The sequence below is a fragment of the Semicossyphus pulcher genome, unplaced genomic scaffold (genome assembly GCF_022749685.1).
Source record: "Semicossyphus pulcher isolate SPU_LCO1_2020_fin unplaced genomic scaffold, fSemPul1.0.p SCAF_8, whole genome shotgun sequence".
NCBI lineage: Eukaryota > Metazoa > Chordata > Actinopteri > Labriformes > Labridae > Semicossyphus > Semicossyphus pulcher.
This window is the reverse complement of record NW_027211759.1, coordinates 20,544,254-20,564,477: the sequence shown is the minus strand read 5'-3', so window position 1 is coordinate 20,564,477 and position 20,224 is coordinate 20,544,254. Positions and strand designations below refer to the sequence as shown.

Here is a 20,224-nt window from a genome sequence, read left to right as displayed (position 1 = left end):
GCCAAATTAAATGCACGAGCCCCTGGGACATTCCTGCATCTGTGAAACCGCAGAGGCCAAGACGCCTGTGACTCGGCGGGGTGAGCGGCAGGCATGCGGCAGGGGAAATGTACTTCCTCGGTTCATTTCATCTCTCCACTCTCTCTCTCTCTTTCTCCGTGTCTTCCTATGGCTCTCTGCCTGGATCATTCTGGAAATAGAGCTACAAACCTGAGTGCCGTTTCTTGGTCAGGGAGCACCAGTAGTATTGTAGGAGAGCATCCGCGCACTTGTTCTATTATTAAATCCTGGTTATGTAAACCGCCAGGAGACGACACCAACGAATAATGATTCACCATAATTCAATTGTATAACAGGCCTATTTCGATGAGGAAATCAGAGGTGGTGCATGTGTGAGAGCGTGCACGGGTAGGGCTGCGGCGGTTGATTCATTTCCTGCTCATTGAAACAGTTTGTGTAGTGAACGTGAGTTTCAATGGTAACGTGATTTCTGGAGTACAACTGTCTGTAGGGGATTGATGGTGGAAGTGGAAGGATCTATATCCTGTATCTCTTCAGCGCAGTCAGACGTTATCTGTATACTTCTTTATTGTCAGAACCAATCAAAATCTGCATTCCAGCTGTATTTGATCACATGACTGAACGTGATTGGGGCATCAGGGTACTTAAAGTGATACTATTAACGAGCAAATCTTATTTTTATTCTAGTTCTGTGTTAATTGTTCTGCACCAAAACCACCAAAACAAATTCCTTGTATGTGTAAACCTACTTGGCAATAAACCTGATTCTGATACATTTTATCTTTCTAGCCAGGTGTGCTGCTGTAACCCATGCTGACCTTAAGTATGCTTTAATGGTAACTGCTGGTTTCTAACATAAGTGACAATGCCGGGGATAGTCTTGTTTCTTCATATGGTTCCTCTTCTGAAATACTCCTCTTTTTGGGATGATCTATAGTTAGAATGTAACCTGCCATTGGTTATTATCCACTTATAAGGCCGAGCAGGTGGACAAAATGGATAATTGGAAAGATGTATACTAACTTACTTGTAAACGCTTGGGACAAGTTACAAAAGGTTGGCTTTCATTGTCAAAGGGAAGCATTGTTGACTTGCCTGCTGAGTTGAAATCAAATGCTTTGTATGCCTTTCCAACATCCCACACATCCACAGCAAACATTATTATAACCTCACACTACTTCATACTTCAGCACTGCATATATTAGCTGAATGTATAAAACTGTTATTTAAACTTAAAAATAATAAATGTCTGTTAAGGCGAATGAGGTAACACAATGGTGATTGAGCCTATGGCCCACTGATGAAAGCCTTTGCAGTATATAGTATTATTACAGACTGGGTGTCTGGTGCGAATTTTGCAGAAAAGAATCGCAAGCAGCGCCCAGTTAGTGACGTGTTTTCCATCACCCAACAGTGGTTGGTCTGTCAGAGAGGGTAGGCGGAGCTAAGCGGCTGCTTTTCCGGTCTCTGCAAGTGTTGCGCGTAAACAGTAATCTACTATGGCTGAACAAATAAAGAAAAGATCGATGACTACAGATACAACTTCAACAATAAAGAAACAAACTCGACGCTCAGATGAAGGCAAACAGTCTAAAAAGGAAAGCGACTGTCAGCGAGGAAAATCAAGAGTTACAACTGGAGCCAAACGTGGACGTCACACATGCAGCACTGTCTGGATATCTGGGAAGTGTGCTCCCGCAATTACCGTTTATCAGCATAGGTGTCACAAAAGAGAATGAATCTGAGATCTTCGAGATTACCACTTAAAAGATAATAAGAGAATTTATTTATATCACATCACAAAAAATGTGGTTTTCTGAATATGGTGCTGTGACGTTGATGAAGAAGATTGACAAACTTGCCAGATACTCGACAAAAATATAAATAGTTAAGATGAAAAAATGCAAGTTGGAGGAATTTCTCAGGTAGGGTATTTGTTTAAAGATGCTTGGTTTCTTTTCCTTGAAACTTTGCGTCTATGTCCTGAACATCTTAATTGAAAATCCCTTTTTACCATTCAGTCAGAAGTTTGAAGTTATTTAATTGTGTAAGATTGAAACAACCTTGAAAAAATCAACATAACAAAATGAATTCACTGGCTATAAATAAAATGTTTCATAAAACCATACCTTAAGGTATTATTGTCTGGCCCCATAAGCAGCCCAATAGTTACATTAAAACTAAAACCAATACCCGAATGTGGAAGCGACATGTAAACAAGGATATTTCAGCGAGCTTATCTGCTGACCTGCAACAGACTGATGACCTACTTTATCCTCTCATCTCACTTCCTTTTTAAAACTGTCGCTCTGATTTTGCTTGATGTCCTTGATATCTTTGAGTGCTCCACATTGATGACGCCAAATAATCAGTGTCTAGATACTGTATTTAGATAATGCACCGTGATAATCCGAGTGCAATCGGGTAATACGCAACAAATAATGGAAAGTATGATTCCTGAGAGCGGTTATTTATTGGAACTGTGCTGCTGCAATAATGACTCCTCATGCAAGAAAAGTATCTTATAACCTCTATCAGGCCATTTTGTTTCTTAAGCTCTTGATATACACTTTACTCAAGCAGGAAGGATGAGTGGAATCAAACAAAAGGACACTCTTGGTATTTATCCAGATCTCACACGTATTTCTCAGTCCGGGTCAGAATTTACACGGCGCACTTAAAACAGAAAGATAAAACCCTGGCAAATGGCAGTAACATTTTACACAGGTCACGTCGTGCCGTGCCATCTGACCTGGCAGGCCTCCCGAAAAAACAAATAGAGGAGAATCACAGCTGCTGTCTCGCACTTTCTCTCTCCCCTCACTCTCTGTGTGTGTCTCGCCCCCTCACACACACACACACACACACATTACCCCATCTCTCCAATCCACATGGGGGGGAAGCACAGTCTTAGTTATCATGTTTAATTTGTTTCCCACTGTGTCTCTAGTGTTCTCGGCTGAATTATCAAAGCGGCTTGATCACTTTTTGTAACATACAGTGTGTAAAGAACAGAAGGAGAGGGTAAGAAAAAGCAACAATAAAAAGCCTTTTAGTGTGACTAGCTTTTTATTATATCACACATTTTGTTTTTTAATCCTGAGCTGCTTTGATCGTTTAAAGTGAGGCTGATTTTATGAATATAACGTCTGCGCGCCGATCAAAAACAGTGGCCCAAAGCCAGCACACGTGCAGCGTGAGAGCGCACAGTGAACCGGAGTGATGGGAGCACTGACCCATGCTGAGGTTCTGTTTCGATAATTAAAGTTCATTGCTTTTCCATTGCGCTTTTTTTTTTTTAATTTATAGGGTAATTTAATTTGGCATGGGGGGGGGCAAAAAAATAAAGTGCACTTTAGAGTCTAATTGATGCTGGTTTCTCTTTAGTCCTGCATCCTCAGCATTCCTCCTCTCGTACCAATGAAGTTAACTAGGCGAGGGATGGAGTGCAGAGGAAGATAGAGGGGAGGGAGGGAGAAGGAGGAGAAAATAAGGAGGTTATTGCAGGGAGGGGGTGCAAATTTGATTTCTTCTATATCCATTGTTAGCTCGTGGCATTGAGTCCATTTTCTCGTTACTGTTGTGAGGGAGATTAGCAGAGGCCGGGCTTGTTTCTATTTGAGAAATAATGAAGAGTGCGTCCCTATACAAACCCTGCTCTGCTATGCAGCCGGTCCTTTATTAGCCCTCCTCCTTCCTCCTCCTCACACACACGTCTCTCCTGCACAGAAAGAATGTGATGGTTCTAGGGATGCACGATGTTATTGGCACGTTATCGGTATCTGCAGATTATGGCTTGAAAATGACATTTATCTGCCGATATTTTCTGCAGATAAAACAACAATTTAATTATACCTAACTGCTCGGTGATTGCCTAAGAAAGCCTGAAGTAATGCTACGACATTAAGTCAGCATCAAAAATATGCAAATAACGACTAAAAAGTCACACAAAATCGAGCCAATGAATAGAAGTTAAACAACTTTCACAACTCTTAACTAGCTAACAGTTAGCTCACATTCTCGTCATTTTATTGGACTTAACATCAAAAACACTGAAAATACACTCACGGCCAAAGCCGACGCTAACAGAGAGTATCATAAACATCAGTGCAAAACTAACTTACATATTCATGGACGCACACACGATATAAAGAGTCCGTCGGCGATCACTGATGTCTCCGTAGGAGGTGCAGTGAACAAGTCCGGGCATGTCTCCCTCACTGCCGTGTTTCGGGGGGATGCTGCATTCAGGTGCGCTCAGAAACGTGAGTGATCAGACACGTGACCTTTTGTACAACGTCTCTTCTGTCAAGCGTGAAGAAGGGTGCAAAATGTGTGTGGTATGGCAGTTTTTGGCCGCTACAATAAGAGTAGGCATGATATCAATACCTCTACAGGGGAGACTTGATGTTCTCAGGATTGAGGTGGAAAAAAACATGTGCCTAATATATCGGTATCGAAATAAGCAAAAATTTGAAAATATTGGCATATCGGCAATCGTTGTCATCCTGTTTTTCTGCAGCTTTTAAAATAAGCTAGCAGGTGCAGTTTGCGTTGCAGCACTGCAGTCAGCGTGTGGAGGAAAAGTCATGTGGAAACGGCGAACTCCTGGGGTAGCACACGCTCACCAGGTGAGGATTCTTACAGAGGAGCTCTGCTGCCGAGGAGCACTTTACTATACTGTGGCAACAATGTCACCTTAATTATGTGCTTGCTCCAAACCTGCGCTGACACAAGAGCTGTATCCCTCCCTGGATGCTCGGAAGGGGAAAGGATTACCTCACATTGGCCTGAAAGTATGAGCTCCCTTGCATATTTGCTGCGGCACTCTTATTTTTAGTATCGTGACTTTTTGCAGCTATGGGGAACCTCCCAAATGGCCTGGATGTAAGGATGCATTTGACACCTTTGTTCATTAAGAGAAATAGGGAGCAGGAAGGCAGCCTTTCATGGGCTCCCACGACAACACAGGAGTGCCAGGAAAAGGCCGTGGAGAGGCAGCCTTACAAAGCTTATGCAGCCCCACTTCTCTGCCTCCCAATAATTCACTCAGGTCCTGGTGGAGTACAGGTGTCAGCCAAGACATTCACATCGCAGGTTCATCCACACACAGAAATGGAAGGATGAAAGGAAAACACCAGAGGGGATGGGGGAGGACAAGTGGCTCTTTTAATGACTCTGGAGTGTGATGGGAATGCTGTTAATGAGGAGGGCTGGGATAAGAAGCTATGCATCCCACGTAGAGACACACAAGCCGGGGTGGAGCCCGTGGAACAACTCGGCTCAGCCTGCTCGATGCAGTTAGAGCAGAGCAGAAGCCGAGCGCAGCTCAGCAGACCACGGCAGTGTGGGAAGAATCGAGTTTGACTGCAAGGCAGGCAAAGATGGCATCAAGAATGAGCAGCCCCTCTCTTTACTTCTCCTCTCGCCTCTTCTCCCAGAGAGACAGTGGCAGCTCTCCGGTGAAGATCAGAAAGGTGGGAGATGGAAAGTGAGCGGGAGAGGGAGAAAGAGGGAGAAGAGAGAGACAGTAGCCCTCAGGAGGCTACATCTCCAGTCAGTAATTCCACTGGGGCTCTCCCCCCACCGCTCTTAAGTTTCCATCTCCAGATGAAAAATAAATAACCTCTTCAGACGGCCTCCCTCTCCTTTGAGAAAGAAAGCGAGCTTTCCCAAGAGCGCCGTCGCTTTCCATGTAGTTATCTCTCCGTCTCCCATCTTTAACTCAATATTTTTCCATACTCTTACATGTACACTCAGTCCATATTTACTGCAGATGAAGATGACCACAGCATGCTAATGTTGCGCATGCATCCACATGTTAAACCCACAGCAACAACAGTGTAAACATGGTCATTCTGCCTCCACCCTTCCAGTGCAGCCTGTGTTATCACCCCATACTACCATTCTGCTTTGTACACAGAAGCAACATTCACTTATCTCTTCTGCAGTGGAGCATTTGCTCGATGTGCAGGCACGACTGGCGGAGCATAGCAGCTGGTGCTGCCAGGCACTGAAGCTAAAGGATGGTCTGGTGCAAGATTGTTCTGGAAAGCGCTGTCAGGCTGATGGCCTCGTCAAGAGAGAGACTCACGGCCGATTGTGCATGACGAGCGCTCGCTGCTATCTGATGCTACTCCCTGGGCTTTCATGCAAAAATATGAGCGGGGAAAATGGATGTCTTTTATGTGTATGTCCACTTTGTACTTGTCGAACCGATTACATAATCATTTGTTTTTCGGAATCACTTCACTCGCAGCTAATTCACATGCTGACGTTATACATTTTGGGAACATCTGAAACCTTTTCCTCTTTTGTGCAACACTTTTCTAACTTGGCTCCAGGAGGACACATTTATATTCTGATACCGACGCTCACTTTCTCTTTCCCTCCGTCTCTGTCTCTATCTTCCCCCGCCTGTGTTTAGCATGATAATGTTCAGCATTTTAATCTGGACTCTATATTACCTCTTCTCTCCGGTAGCATGTCAGCATTTCCTTTCTTAACTCTGCTATCGACTTCAGCTCCTGATACCTGTAATGAACGCTCTGCTTTGGGCTGATATGGTACTGGAAATCGGCTTAGGATCCCTTGTGTTTAGCCCAACAGGGAGTGCGGTAGCTGCACTCCTGGATGCTCACTCTCTCGCATGGTTCATCGCGGTAGCCTGATGTCTTTTGTGTGCTTGTGCATATCACAAGGAGATGTCTCCTCATGTCAGAGAGCAGGTGAAAGAAAGTGGGAAAAGATATGAGGTTGTTATGGGGCTCGTGAAATTATGGCAACTAGTTCATCTATACTCAAGCTTACATACTGCATAGACTTGTGTAGACACAATTGAACACAGCCATGCAAGCATTAAGCAAACACTAACGTCTGGAGCCCTGCAGCTGTGTGTGTCACAGTTAGGTATCTTCATTACACCGAGCACTTTGAAGCATTTGATGAAGAGAAAAATGTAATGTTAAGTTTGTCCTGAGGGTCGTGTGTCAGGAAATGACTTAGGATCATTAAAATGTAATAGGTTCATCTTCTTGGAATCATGAATATATTCAGTGAAGTTTCTTTTAAACACATGCACAGGGTTACACAACAGCAAAGGTCACGGGGTCACTGAAATGGGAAGGGTTGATCCTCAGGGGAGCATACATTTGCTCAAAGTTGTTGCAGTCTTTCTAGGGGTTCAAGGGTTTCATTGTTCCTGCAGTACATGTGATTTTTTTCCAAGTTTTCTTTAATGTCATGTCAACCATATAAATACACATGAGATGAGTTTTCTCCAGCACCATGATGCCACATACAAGAGGGAGAAAACAAGGTTACAAAAACAGTTAGATTGGCAGAGGAAGTGTGAAAACAGACCAGCATGAGCCAAGCGACACAGAACTTCTAAAATGCAGCTAGCATACACATACACACGGTGTTACATACAGTATTTGCTTCATCGCAGCAGAAAACAGCAGTAAATGAGGCTTTGTTTGTTCAGGAAGTCAAGTAGAGAACAGGGTACAGAAATAGAGCTGAGAACAAGATTCAACCACCGGGGGAGCAAAATTATTCAAAGCAATTTTAACAAAGCAATTTTTAAAAAGTCTAAAGTTCCACACTAAAATGAAATGTAGAACAAGATTAAAAACCCACAAAGTAGAACAGGTTCATCCTCTGGGGTGCTTAAATAAGCTAAATTCATGGAAATATTTTGATAATATTTCTGGCATTTTTGGGGAAAAATCGACACTTAAAGTGATCTGAAAGATTTTCATTTAAATAAATGTCTGTCAAGTCACTGTCGCCGAATGAGCTAACGCAGTGGAGATTGAGCCTATGACCTGCTGATGAAAGCCTTTGCATTTGCAGTATGTTGTATTATTATGGACTGGTGGTCTTTGGCGATATTCATGGCCAGCCTCTTGGTCTGCCAGAGAGGGCGGGGGAGCTAAGCGGCTGCTTTTCCGGTCTCTGCAAGTGTTGCAAGTAAACAGTAATCAGATCAACAGTAGTAAGATCGATGACTACAGATACAACTTCAAAAATAAGTGAAAATCCAAAGAAAAGAAACAAATTTGACGCTCAGATGAAGGCAAACAGTCTAAAAAGGAAAGCGACCGTCAGCGAGGAAAATCAAGAGTTACAACCGTGATAAAGGGAGCCAGTCAGGTTAAACGTCTGGTTAAATTAATATCCTCCCACAATTACTGTATATCGCCAAAAGGTGGCGCCCAAGAGAACGGAACTGAAATCTTCAAGATTGTCAGTCTAAGCTTGAAGCTAATGCTAGAAAAAAGGTCAAAGAGTCACCGAAATAATTCCTCTGAGCATCATGGATATCCAAAGCTAGTCTGACCCAGCAGTAGTGCTAAACAAAGGTGACGAGTGTTCTCCAAAAGCCGCTGAAATCCTGGCCTGGACCATGAATATTCAAAGTAAAAGTTACATCAGTGGTTTCAAAGATTGTGTACCTGATCAACAAAGCAACATTCTGATTTTAGGCATTCGTGATAACAGAGCCAAAAAAACAAACAGAAGTGACAGTGCATGTGCTGACACAACAGGCTTTTAAATATTGCATGCAGTTTAGTCTGCATGCTCTTAGCGCCTAAATACTTAATGTTCCAGATTTTCAGAGTTGGTTTTATAGCATAATTAGACGCAGGCATTCATCATAAAACAACCTAACGTGACTGTGCCAAGGAGTCAGTTCGTGGATCAAGTGGGAAAAACAACTGAGGCCTGATATTTAATTCCTGGAGTAAGATCCAAATGAAGAAAGAACCGCAGGGTGAATATCTCTCTAATTTACCGTGTTCCTTTGATGTGCAGCACGCTCGCCACTTCAGTGAGGGCCTTCATCTCCAAGAGACGGACACACCCAGTGACTCACCATGATGTCCATCACACCAGGAAATGAAATTAATGATAATCCAAAAAAAAAAAAATTCGGCAGCGCTCCTGTCTCTTCTTCTTTCTGCACTCCGTGTGTCTCTCACCTTCTTTGCTCTCATATCACACTCATTCCACAAAAAGATTTCCATGTCTCACTTTGCCTTTTCTGCTTAATTCGTATTCTCCTTGTCTCCCACTCTCAAGGTTTCATTTCTTAGCCTTACCTTACACTTTTTTCTTTGCCCTCTCATCCTACCCCACTCCATTTCTCTCGTCCTGTCTTTTTTAAAGAGTGATCTTGTCTTTCTTTCCTCCTTTCTTTCACGAATATTCATCAAAAACACACTTAATTTTAGCCTTTAGCCGCACACAGCTAGCCCGTAATTTATAATCCCAGATTGATTTCTCATTGCGTCCCATTATAGATGCTTCTTTTATCACTCCGTGGTTGCAATGCATCTGTTCTCATACATTTCTCTTCAGAGGCTTTTGCCAGCCTTTCATAAGAGTCAGACATTTCAAGGTAGAGATTTGATATCGGTAATTTACTCCTCTCTCCCTCTCTGGAGGTAACCATGCAGTCTGTGTCTTTCATCTTCCACGCTTCTCCTCACACTACCTTTTGCCTGACTTTCCCTCTGCCTCTCGTGTGCTGGCATTGTGTCGATATTCGGCTTTCTCTGTGTCGCCCCCAAAGTCTTCTCATCCATGTAAGGATCTTCATGCAGAACTTTTATCCCCACTGAGAGGGTCATAATGAAAACAGAACACAATGTCCCATTTGAAATTCATTTTTGATGGGGCCAAACCAATTACCCCGCCCATCAGGAACAACAGACAGCTGGTGTGTGTAGTGGAGGAACCTCAGACACGAAGATCACCGTGAATCCGCTTCAAAGGCGGATGAAGAGGGGGGACATTTTCTTGTCAAAAATAATTAATCAAACACGAGACTGGCCTGAGAGAAACGCTTCATATCGCTCTCTACCTTTTCCTCTTTCCTTCCTCTGCAGCTCATCTTCCTCCCTCTGCACAGATCATACACTATCTCATCCCTCCCCTCCTGCTTGAACTCTCTTTGGACTCCAAATGCTAATTCAGTCAGGCACTTAATCAGACATATTAATTCCATATCTCCCCTGATTGCACTAATTCCACTCTGCAGTGAGTTTCTCTGCGGCGTCCCTTTGGTGCAGCAGACATTTAAAACTGTCTTGCTGACCAAGGTCTGGAAAAGCACGGCTTTAAATCACAGGAGCCCATGTGCTCACAACAAACACACAGCAAGGATGATAAGTAAGACACAACTCAGCATGTGGCAGACTGTGTTCTATCATGTTCTGCTGTTATCAGTCAGCCCTACAGCTATTTCAATTCCACTGGACTTAATAGTCGTGTTTGTTGTCTGTATTGAAGTATGAAGCCATCATATTAAAAATAAATAGACCTCATCTTGCAGCGTTTTGTCAATTACAACTAACAAAATCAGGCAAGAAATAGTCCTGAATTGTTCCAGCTGAATGACACATGGCGGCGTATCCGTCTGTATATCAAGGATGTCTGGTTGTCAGTGTTTATTGACAGTAAATTCATTTTACAGTGCAGACTCTTTCCTCTTCAAACACACACACGTGCGCGCACACATACCAGCGCACAGAGATAAACAGAACACGCCTGAAAAGCCTGTAAGCTCTCACATTGTCTACTGACAAATGGTGTACGTAGCTGCGACGTGTATTAATTAAAATCATATTAAAGTGCTGATTTAGCCGCGTTCTAATTTAATTAAGACACAGATCATGTAATTGAGAGAATTACAAAATTGCATTCTTTGTTCCACATAATTGTATTCCATCTTAATGCCGACTCCAAAGTCCGTTAATTTGTTTTATCTCGTCGCCATCGTCTACTTCTTCTTTAACTCAAATCGAGAACGTGGAATGGAATCTCTGTGTGCAGTTGCATCATGTAAAAGCAAACCTTGGGGATTTCATGCATCTTTTTAAACTAAGCGTTGATATGATCTGTGTGCCTAATGCCTGGCCCAAACTAAAAGATTTTTCAAATCTTAACAGATGTTGAAAATGTGAGAGACGCCACACATGACGATATATAATCATGGATTCAACAGTTTTGCTCCTATAGTGTGTGGAGAGCAACGATTACGCCAGAGCAGCACACCACACATGAACAGATTCATTCACCAACAACCAGAGTCCGACTCTTAACACTGGAAATTTCACTAAATCTCGTGGTCGAATGAGACTTTAGAGTAAAAAAAATGGCGGACGACGGGCAGGAAGAATTGGCAATGTTTTACTGAAAATTCAGGAAGAAAAAAAGAACAAACTGTGGATGAAGTGAACACAGGCTGTACATGTTACTTTATATTCCCTGTTTGCTTTTGTTGTGCTTCCTTCTTCAGTCAGCTTGCTTCCCCATTGGCCCCATTGTTTCGTTCCACGTGACAATCCTCAGACTGCATGCTCGGCTGTCATCGGGGTTCTCCCCACACAACAGGATATTGGATCGTAAATATTGAACATGTTTAATATTTACGATTTGAAATCGGTGCGGCCTTCCGAGCAGATCAGGGGGAAGTTAAATCACTCTTAACATCCCTCACACCACAGGAACATCCGGCAAGATCATCTTTAGAAGCATCAAAAAATCGGGACTTTGCTTACGATTGTCAGAAGGGAATCGGGCCCAAAATCGGCCTGTTTATCTTGTAGTGTGGACCCCACTTTAGTAAGGGCAAAGGTGTAGTCATTTAACAACATGTTGTATCTTAGAATAACTAGACTTCAAACATTTGTATCCATCTATCCATCCTGGTTTCCTTTTCCTCACTACCTGGTGTCCTCAGCCTGGCGTGGACCTTCAACCAGACACAGATGGATTTACCATTAGATAATGACAAATGGCGGGCTCAGCCGAGCTGATTTCAGCACTTACGGCTCCTTTGGGAGCCTGCGCTCACCACACCGCAAACCACACTGACCACCCCCCCACACACCCAAGATCTTAATTGAACGAGTGGCCGTGCAGCCAATTGATTCAGCCTGACGTGCATCTCTGGTCATTTCCAGCGGGTGATGTAGTGTGACCTGTGGGTCAGAATATGCTGCGATCGGGAGCAGGAGGCACCAGCATTAGTCTTGATTTGTTGGACTGGTAGTCTTTCAGAGGGGGACTTTATCTGTGCGAGTTCATGGGAGATAAAGAGAGGAGAACAAATGGCTGAGTAGATCTTTGATGTCCTGCAGACCCTTACAGATACAACTTGAAGTTTATTGGACTGAAGATAAGAAATGTTGTCCATGCAACATGTACATTTATATCTGGAAATGTAGCTGCTGTAACTATGATGTTTTATTCCATATCATTTCGACAGCAATGTCTGAGATGTTTTGCTGATGTGATCTCATGAGTTCATCTCATAGCGTGACAGTGCCAGTGAAATTGTTACGAATGTCAGACGTGCATTTGCCTTACAATGTAGTTAATACAAAACACTGTATATGTACATAGAATTACACTTTGTTCCCTCATTGTAGAAAGACCCGTGCACAATTGAAGCAGCAGCTGTGTCTAACAGAGCAGACTGGCTGCATGTTTGAGTATGGCTCCACTTCTTTCTTTTTAATTAGACAGAACATACATCTTTTAGACACATTGTTCAACACTGACTCCAGACATGCTTTGAAAAATGGAATAATTCAGTGTTTTGTCAAAGTAGGAGGAAAGCCAGAGGGTGTTTTGTGCCTCAGTGTGAGTGAGTGTGTGTGTGTGCGTGAGGTGCAATATTGATGTTGTTGATAATAACAACAATGATAATGATTACAGCAGCAAAGCCCATATCCATCATCACTATCTGTGGGCATAATTTGTCATTCTTTGTGAAGTTTCAGCCAGAGAGCATTGGGTAGTTTTTCTTCAACTTATTGTGCTGCACTTCATTTTATTTTACAATTTGTACCATTTATGTCAATTATATTACAATTACTTCGCATCATGTTTACAGATCATTTATAAATATGTTTCCTGTACGGCTCTTTTTTTCTTATTACTGTCATTGCACCATTATTTTTCTATGTATCTTTATCACTGCAAAGCTAAGAGCTGCTGACTGGAGAGTTCAGACCTGCACTGAAGGTAGGGGTGGCTGTGGCTCAGTGGTAGGAATTTGGTGGTTCGATTCCCGGCTGTGTCCGCAAGACACTGAACCCAAGATTGCTCCTGAAGGCACAGCCATCTGCAACTGGTGTGTAACTGCACATCTTGATTGGCACTTGCCATGTACGATACTTAACTTTTGTAATACAGGTCAAACATATATTGGAACGAATTGGGTTACAAAGGGCGGCTGTGGCTCCGAGATATAGTGGGTCGCCCTCCAATTGGAATGTCAGCAGTTCGATCCCCAGCTCCTTCTGTCTACAAGTCGAGGTATTCTTGGCAAGATACTGAACCCAGTTGTTCCTGAGGTGTAGCTGTCAGCTATGAATGTGTGTGACTGTATAAAATAGCGATGGGCCTTGCATGGCCTCTGCCACTGGTGTGTGGTGTAAAAGCACTATAAATTGACTGAAGACTGGAAAAGCGCTATATAAGTGCAGTCCATCTGTTTGGTGACATTATATATTTCTTAATATCAACATATCTCATTAAAGGACAAAAGGACATTGAATTTATGACATTAGATGAAACTATGATGCACCTCCGTTGCCACGCCAACATTCGTGTGACATAAACTCTAATTGGTATCATCATGGGCATGTCACTTATTTTACTTTCACTGTCCTGATTCCTTAAATACTGCTGGAGCAACAAATCTGTGCCTGACAATCCCCATCAACTGTGCCGTTAACGCTTATGAAAAAGACAGAGAGAAAAAGAGGTTTTAGTTCAATGACACTTTTTCAAAGTTTACATCCTTGGTAGGGTTAAATCAGGTTCAGGCTCTGTGACACAAAAAGCTGAGGATGTCGGAAGATAATGAGAGACAGAATACATTTTTGGTGCTGGTCTAACAGGCCTTGCACAACCATACTCCTTAAATCATTAGGCCTGGTAACACAAGGACAAGACCTGTAGCTTGGTTTAGATTAGCCTTAGGACTCAAAGGGCCAGTTCGCCTCAGTCCTATCATGCTATTATGGGGAGCTAATGCCATTATGGTAGAAACAAAATGCAACTTTGCTATGTGCCTTTGGAGGACGCTATCCGCTTCTCCAATAGGCCCAGTAAAACCTCCGCCAGACTTTGTAAAAGACGTCATCTGGCGACTTCCTCAATCTAGGACGCCCGCCTCCGATGTCATGTCTCGTTCAGAATCGTCAGGTTTGAAATGTAGACTGCAAACCTGAAGATTTTTTAGACGATCCACTGGTATATTCTCCTCGTATTTTGGATTCTGTACCGCTCTGAGCCATTTCCCTCAGCGAAACGTTAGTATTTCACTCCAGCGTCTCTCGCTGGGCCGTTCCCCTCAGAAGGAGGGGCGCAATGCACGCTGGGTGTTGTTGGAATGTAGAATGGGCAAAACCACGAGCTGTTTGTACGACTTTCTCCACAGCTATGGCGCCAATTTCAAAGGTTCTTGCTTCTATCGATTACAGAGAACACCAGCTTTGACTGACAGCGGCTTTTTTCCAGGGGCGAACTGCTCCTTTAACACTCCAGATGACTTACTTAAAAATTGTCCTGAACTTGTGTTAAAAGACCTTCTGTTAAAACAGCTCCCAAAAAACCGGTTCCATTTGACTCCAACTGACTAATTCAAAAGCATCTGTCCCTAATTTTAAACATATTCTTCTCTGTTTAGTCAGCGAAACTATCAGGATGCGTCTGCATGTTTACAGCAGTTAGACGCTGGTCATCTGGCTGTAATGTCATTGTAATGTGAAAACAGCACTCACTAGTAATGCTGCATGAATGAGACAGAGACAGCAAACCCTTATCATAAACCAAAGGATGTGCTCATGATAGGCCCGCACAAAATAATGCTTTGGTGGATCAAACACACACTTATTTGCACTCTCAGTTCCAGCACTGCACTAATGGACGGCAGGCGAGATGGAGAGCTTTATCTCCGTTTGCTTTTGTCCCCGATAATTTATTCAGCAGGGTCTGTCCCTGTCAGGGTGTGTCGTGTGCACACGCCTGTGTGTGTACAGGCTACATGTGTGTGTGTTCGACTGTCCCCTCGTCCCCGGGGAGCGAGCTCTTCCGCCTTACAGTGCAGCAGCATACTGTAAAGCTCCTGTTAGATAGAGGTTCTCAACAGCACTAAAATATGAGCCTTGGCAGAGAGTGCTGAGGAAGCGGTTAAAAGGAAAACTAACAAGATGACTCAATGATTATTTAGAAACAGTAAAGAGAATTTTGGATTAGATATATTCTATCCTGGGGGTTTTTTAAAAAAAAGAGGCATTTCTGGTGGTTGAGTAGATGCATCATCATCTTTCCAAAAGGGTGCATTATTCATGGGCTGTACTCAGAGTGGCCACAGACTGCATCACTTTAAACTGTTACGTGTTGTTAAGTATTCTCACAGCTCGCCTCTTGTTTTTCAGGGACAGCTTCACGGCGGATTGGAAGTTAACATGAGGATGAACAGAGCCTTTTGGAACTGTGATTGAATTGGCAGGTAAGAGCGGAAGAAGACACGTCAGAAAAGTGATCGATCTAATTCAGAATTATTGGACATTAACATCAAATTTTAAACAGAACTGTTACGACTGTTAGGGTGGATACACCTGCCTTTTTCACTCAGTGTGTTCCCTGAAAATGGACCATTTCAGCCCAAATAAATCATCCTTATTATCTCAGCACACTACCGCTGCTACACTTCTTAAAGTGTGGGAACACAGCACAGTCCAAAGGTGTCTAATTCTGCTGGATTGGAAACTATAAATCACCAGTGTGCTGCTCTGTCTGCTGCCCCATGCGGGCTGGGATAAGCCTCCAGCGCCCTGTGATCATGAAAGGGATTTAGCAGGGAAAGTAAATGAATGGCTAAATGAATTAACTGTGAATATTTTGGGTTGTTTGTTCCAATTTATTTAAAGCCTTTTCAGGACTGAGTGATTGGATACGTTGAATTTATGTTACGTCCCTTTTAAATTAACGCCTGATCATATTTCTTCTTTGAATGTAAGATTGAAATGCTGCTGCCTCTCATATGGGTTTGAAAGTTCAGGGATATCGTTCATGAATATTTGGACTCTGCTAAAAGAGTGGAATGTACGACCGCGTAAGGGCCATTGTACAAAAAAGAGGAGGAGGAGAGTAATAGTGCAAGAAAAAAATGGAAAGTCCAAGATTAAAGTCGTAAATTTTCCAGATATTTCTGAAATTAAAGTGGTTCATTTGCCAGAAAAAAACTCTGCAACTACTCTGGCCCTACTTTTTGCATTATTCCGTTTGTAAAGCAGTCGTGTTGTCTCCTTCAGAATGAGTCGTGCGGTTGGATCTTGAATATAATGTAGAATTGTAAATTAAGCCAAACTGATTTAAAGTAGTTTTGTATATTTCTGGTCCGTAATGCAAAGTTTGTTTTCTTTTAGTAGCCGTCATGAGTGCGTAGGGTAACTCTCATGTGTGATCGTAACCCCTAAGGTAAACAGGGAGCATAGAAACGTTTGTTTTTGCAGTAAAAGGTCGCTCAACGCTATGAAGTCTGCTTCTTATGCACAGAGAAAACAGGTTAAATATGCGCCAACCTCCATGCCATGCGCACCTGTGTAAGCAGCAGTGCCAATATGGCAGAGAGCTGAAGAGACAAAGGTGAATAAAGAGGAGGGGGCAGTGAACCACAACACTATTTTCCTAGTTTTTGATGAAATGTATGATTTTATAATCTCATAAATTTGCTAGTTTTTTCTCTCACAAATTTTACCATTTTATCCTGGTTAATTTACCACTTTAATCTCAGAGATATCCGAGTGTTTTTCTGGCAAATTTATGACTTTAATCTCAGATTTTTTAAGTATTTTCTCTGAATATTACTCCTCTCCTCCAACTCCGATTTTTTCTTTACAATGGCCCTAATACGCCGTCTTAGGAAAGCCCTTTGTCTTCAATCCATGAAGACAAAATAATTAGTAGATCTGTTGAGAGTTATTGGCAGCTTGTCTATGGAGGAATAACCATTTCGGCAAATGGTGACAATATGTGGGGACAGTATATGCACCATGGAGTGCTCTGGGTGCATTAAAGTACCCTCACTCTCTTTGGATGTTTTACGATCGTGAGCAATTATTAAACACAATGGCTCCCGTAAGATGGCTAACCATACCGCTACACATTAGCCATCATGATTAACAGAAGGAGACGGTGCTGTGGGTATAACTGGGGCATCCTTTGACTCATCCCCAATGTAGATCCATTAAGCTGAAGGAATGGCAACTTTACATTAATAACTATTGGAGTATTTTAGACTTCAGTGTTGCTCTTTATGTGTCTTCATCCATGAATGCAGACAAGGCCGAGGTTTGTAGTAACTTTCTGAGACAGTAAAACATAAAGCTACTGTGTTGATTAATTGTTGAGCCAAAATTTTTTGCATTTTAAAGGGGGGGTGTTATGCTAATTTAAAGCTTCACATTTCACTCTGTGATACCTGTGAAGTAGCTTAGCATAATTTACAGTTTAAAAAAACTCTCACACTGGTGCTCTGAGCAGGCCCTCATACAGCCTCTGCCGGAAACGACTCAGTCAGCTCTGTCCCTTCAAGAAACCCCGCCCCAACAAGCCCACTTTCTTCTGATTGGCCAGCTCTCCCAAGTCTGCTTACTGCACTTTCTGACATCACAAAGTGCAACCTGGCGTTCACAGCAGCCTGCAGACTGAGCTGAGAAGCCTGGGGATTACTCCAACATACTTTTACCTACAGATTTGAAACTTCACCCACGTTTAGTTTGGACATCCAACATTGTAACATTTATATATACATGTCTTAAATATGAAACAGCATAATACAGCACAGACTCAATCATTTAGCCCTTATACCTCCAACTGAGTAAAATGTATTTTAAAAAATAAGGTCTACATTTCACAGAAATACACGATTAATTAAAAAAAACATTATTGATTACTGTTATTTCAGTTTTTAAAATATTAGATGCAAAATGACAGCTCAGTAACTTAAGGATAAAGTGTTATGAAATGTGATGGATAGACAAGGACAGAGGAAGATTTCATGGCTCTTATAAGCTTTACCAAATCACAGCCGAGCACTAAATGAGAAATGACATGCGGCTGCTTTCACGCATGAGCGAGTCTGCGGAGAAAATGGAAAGAAAGTACCACATAAGGTTACCGAAGTGGAAAAATAAGAGGAACTTTATGACTCTCAGCAGCGCCTCTGCGCTGGTACCTCTGCTCACACTGTTGGAAGTCTATTTTCACAAGACGTTTCACCTTTGTGTCAGCTGTTTCCCCCCCCCCCCCCCCCCCCCTCAAAGAGGGGTGCTGGAGTGCACACAGGAATACGCCTCTGGTGTGAACAGCCCTGCTGCAACTCATGCATGTAACTTCCACTACATGTCTGCTCCACTTCTGGTGTGAACTAAGGTCGCAGTGTCAGGGTGCTTTCACTTGCAACCACTGTTCCTCTCCAGGCTGGAGATGCTGAATGCCTGCATTGGACATATGTTGTTATAATTTTTGTGTTTATTATCCCTGCTGCAGTTTTTACACCGACTATGTCATCTTTTGTTTCCCCGTGTTGCTTTGGAAACTGATATAAAAGTAGTGATTGTCCGAACTTGTCACAAAGCTCAGTAGCATTCAGAATATCTGAAACGACTCGCATGAATAGCTGCTTTTGTGATTCATTTAGTTGAAAGCTCCTTTTCATGCGGTGTTTTGCTTATTTTGTCCAGACTTTATATTCATCCCAGGAGAAAGGGAGATTGGGTTTCTTTAAATTACATTCAATTTGCGCAACATCCATTCACATGTTTTAACCACCTCTGAAATGTAACATTTTACTGTGGCAGCACGTTTCAGAAAATCAGCAGGTGAGGAACATGTTCCCATTGTGTGTGGAGATGCGTTACTGTATGAAAAACATCACCATTACCCGACTGTATCACAGGGCCATCACGACCGCAGCCTAACAATGCGCCTCTGCAGAGAGTCCCTCTGTGTTTCCTGAATATAAGCGTCACTGCTCCTCGTTTTAATCCTGGCGTCTTTTAATCTAAACTCAGTGTGATGGATTCAGACACGAATAAAGACAAAGATAGTCCGGGAAAATGTTGTAATTTAATATCCTGTGTTTCTTTAGTGCTGCAAAAAGTGATAATGTTGTTTGGTTAAAATAGCGTCACTCTGCCTTCTCACCATTTCCTGTGTGAATTTGCCTTTGAAATGTGATCGTGAGCATCTCCAAATTAGGATGTTGCATGTGTATAAATATAAGGCAGACTGTGTAAAGGGAGAAGGTTAAAGAGATAGGGAACAGGTTTAATTGGGCCGTCTTTTCATTAGTATTCTGTGAAGTATTGTTGCAATTAGGGTTGTCAACATTTTCAATACATTTTGATACGACGTGTAACCCAAAGCTGCAGTGAGCAACAGAGAGAGAGCAGCTGGGTTTGAGCGACATAGACAGGAAGTGAAGGGAGCGAGCTGCCCTCTCTGGTACCATATCATGTTTTTAAAAAGCTAGTGTCTGAACTACTAAAGGAAGGTGATTGTAAGTGGTTGCAAGTATGAATATGTGTTTATGAACACACAGTATATGAAACTATTTGTATATTGTGTTCTGTTTTTACTCGTATAGCTGCAGGGGAACCCCTGGAAAAGAGCCCTCAGTCTCAGTGGGTCCTCCCTGCTAAAATAAAGGATAAATAAAAAATATAAATAAAGCAGTAAAACAGACTTTATTTTAGACATTATTTACTGATTGTTTTACACCGCTTAGGCTCTAACTAACTGACTACGTCTACACCTCCATTACAACCCCGCAGGAAGGTACAGGATTTAGTTTTTACAGGCCGAACTCGCGCTTCATCCTGCCTGTCTGCTCCACCCTCTGACACACCTGGAGCTTTCATACAGCAACGACACAACGGGCTGTCTCATAAAGATGCAAAAGCTATGATACTGTCGATTCACAGTTTATTAACAGTATATAAATTGAGCTGGTATGTGACTTTTTTCTGTGAAAAACAAGAAAGTTACCTCATTTTCTGTTCCTAGGACTTCTATTTCTGTTGCTGTGGTATCTTAACAGGTATTGAGTATCGTTCTTTTTTACTAGTATCATATCGAAGTTTAAAATTCTGGTATCGTGACAACCCTA

General features: G+C 42.4%; 1 protein-coding gene across 1 annotated transcript in view; it reads left to right on the top strand.

Moving 5' to 3' along the window:
* Window positions 1-20,224, top strand: part of LOC138613527 (leucine-rich repeat-containing protein 4C-like) — a 51,916-nt gene that overhangs the window by 17,334 nt on the left and 14,358 nt on the right. Inside the window, exon 2 of the mRNA XM_069687220.1 lies at window positions 15,486-15,559. The gene's annotated coding sequence lies outside the window, so the exon portion shown is untranslated. The remainder of the gene's footprint in view (window positions 1-15,485; window positions 15,560-20,224) is intronic.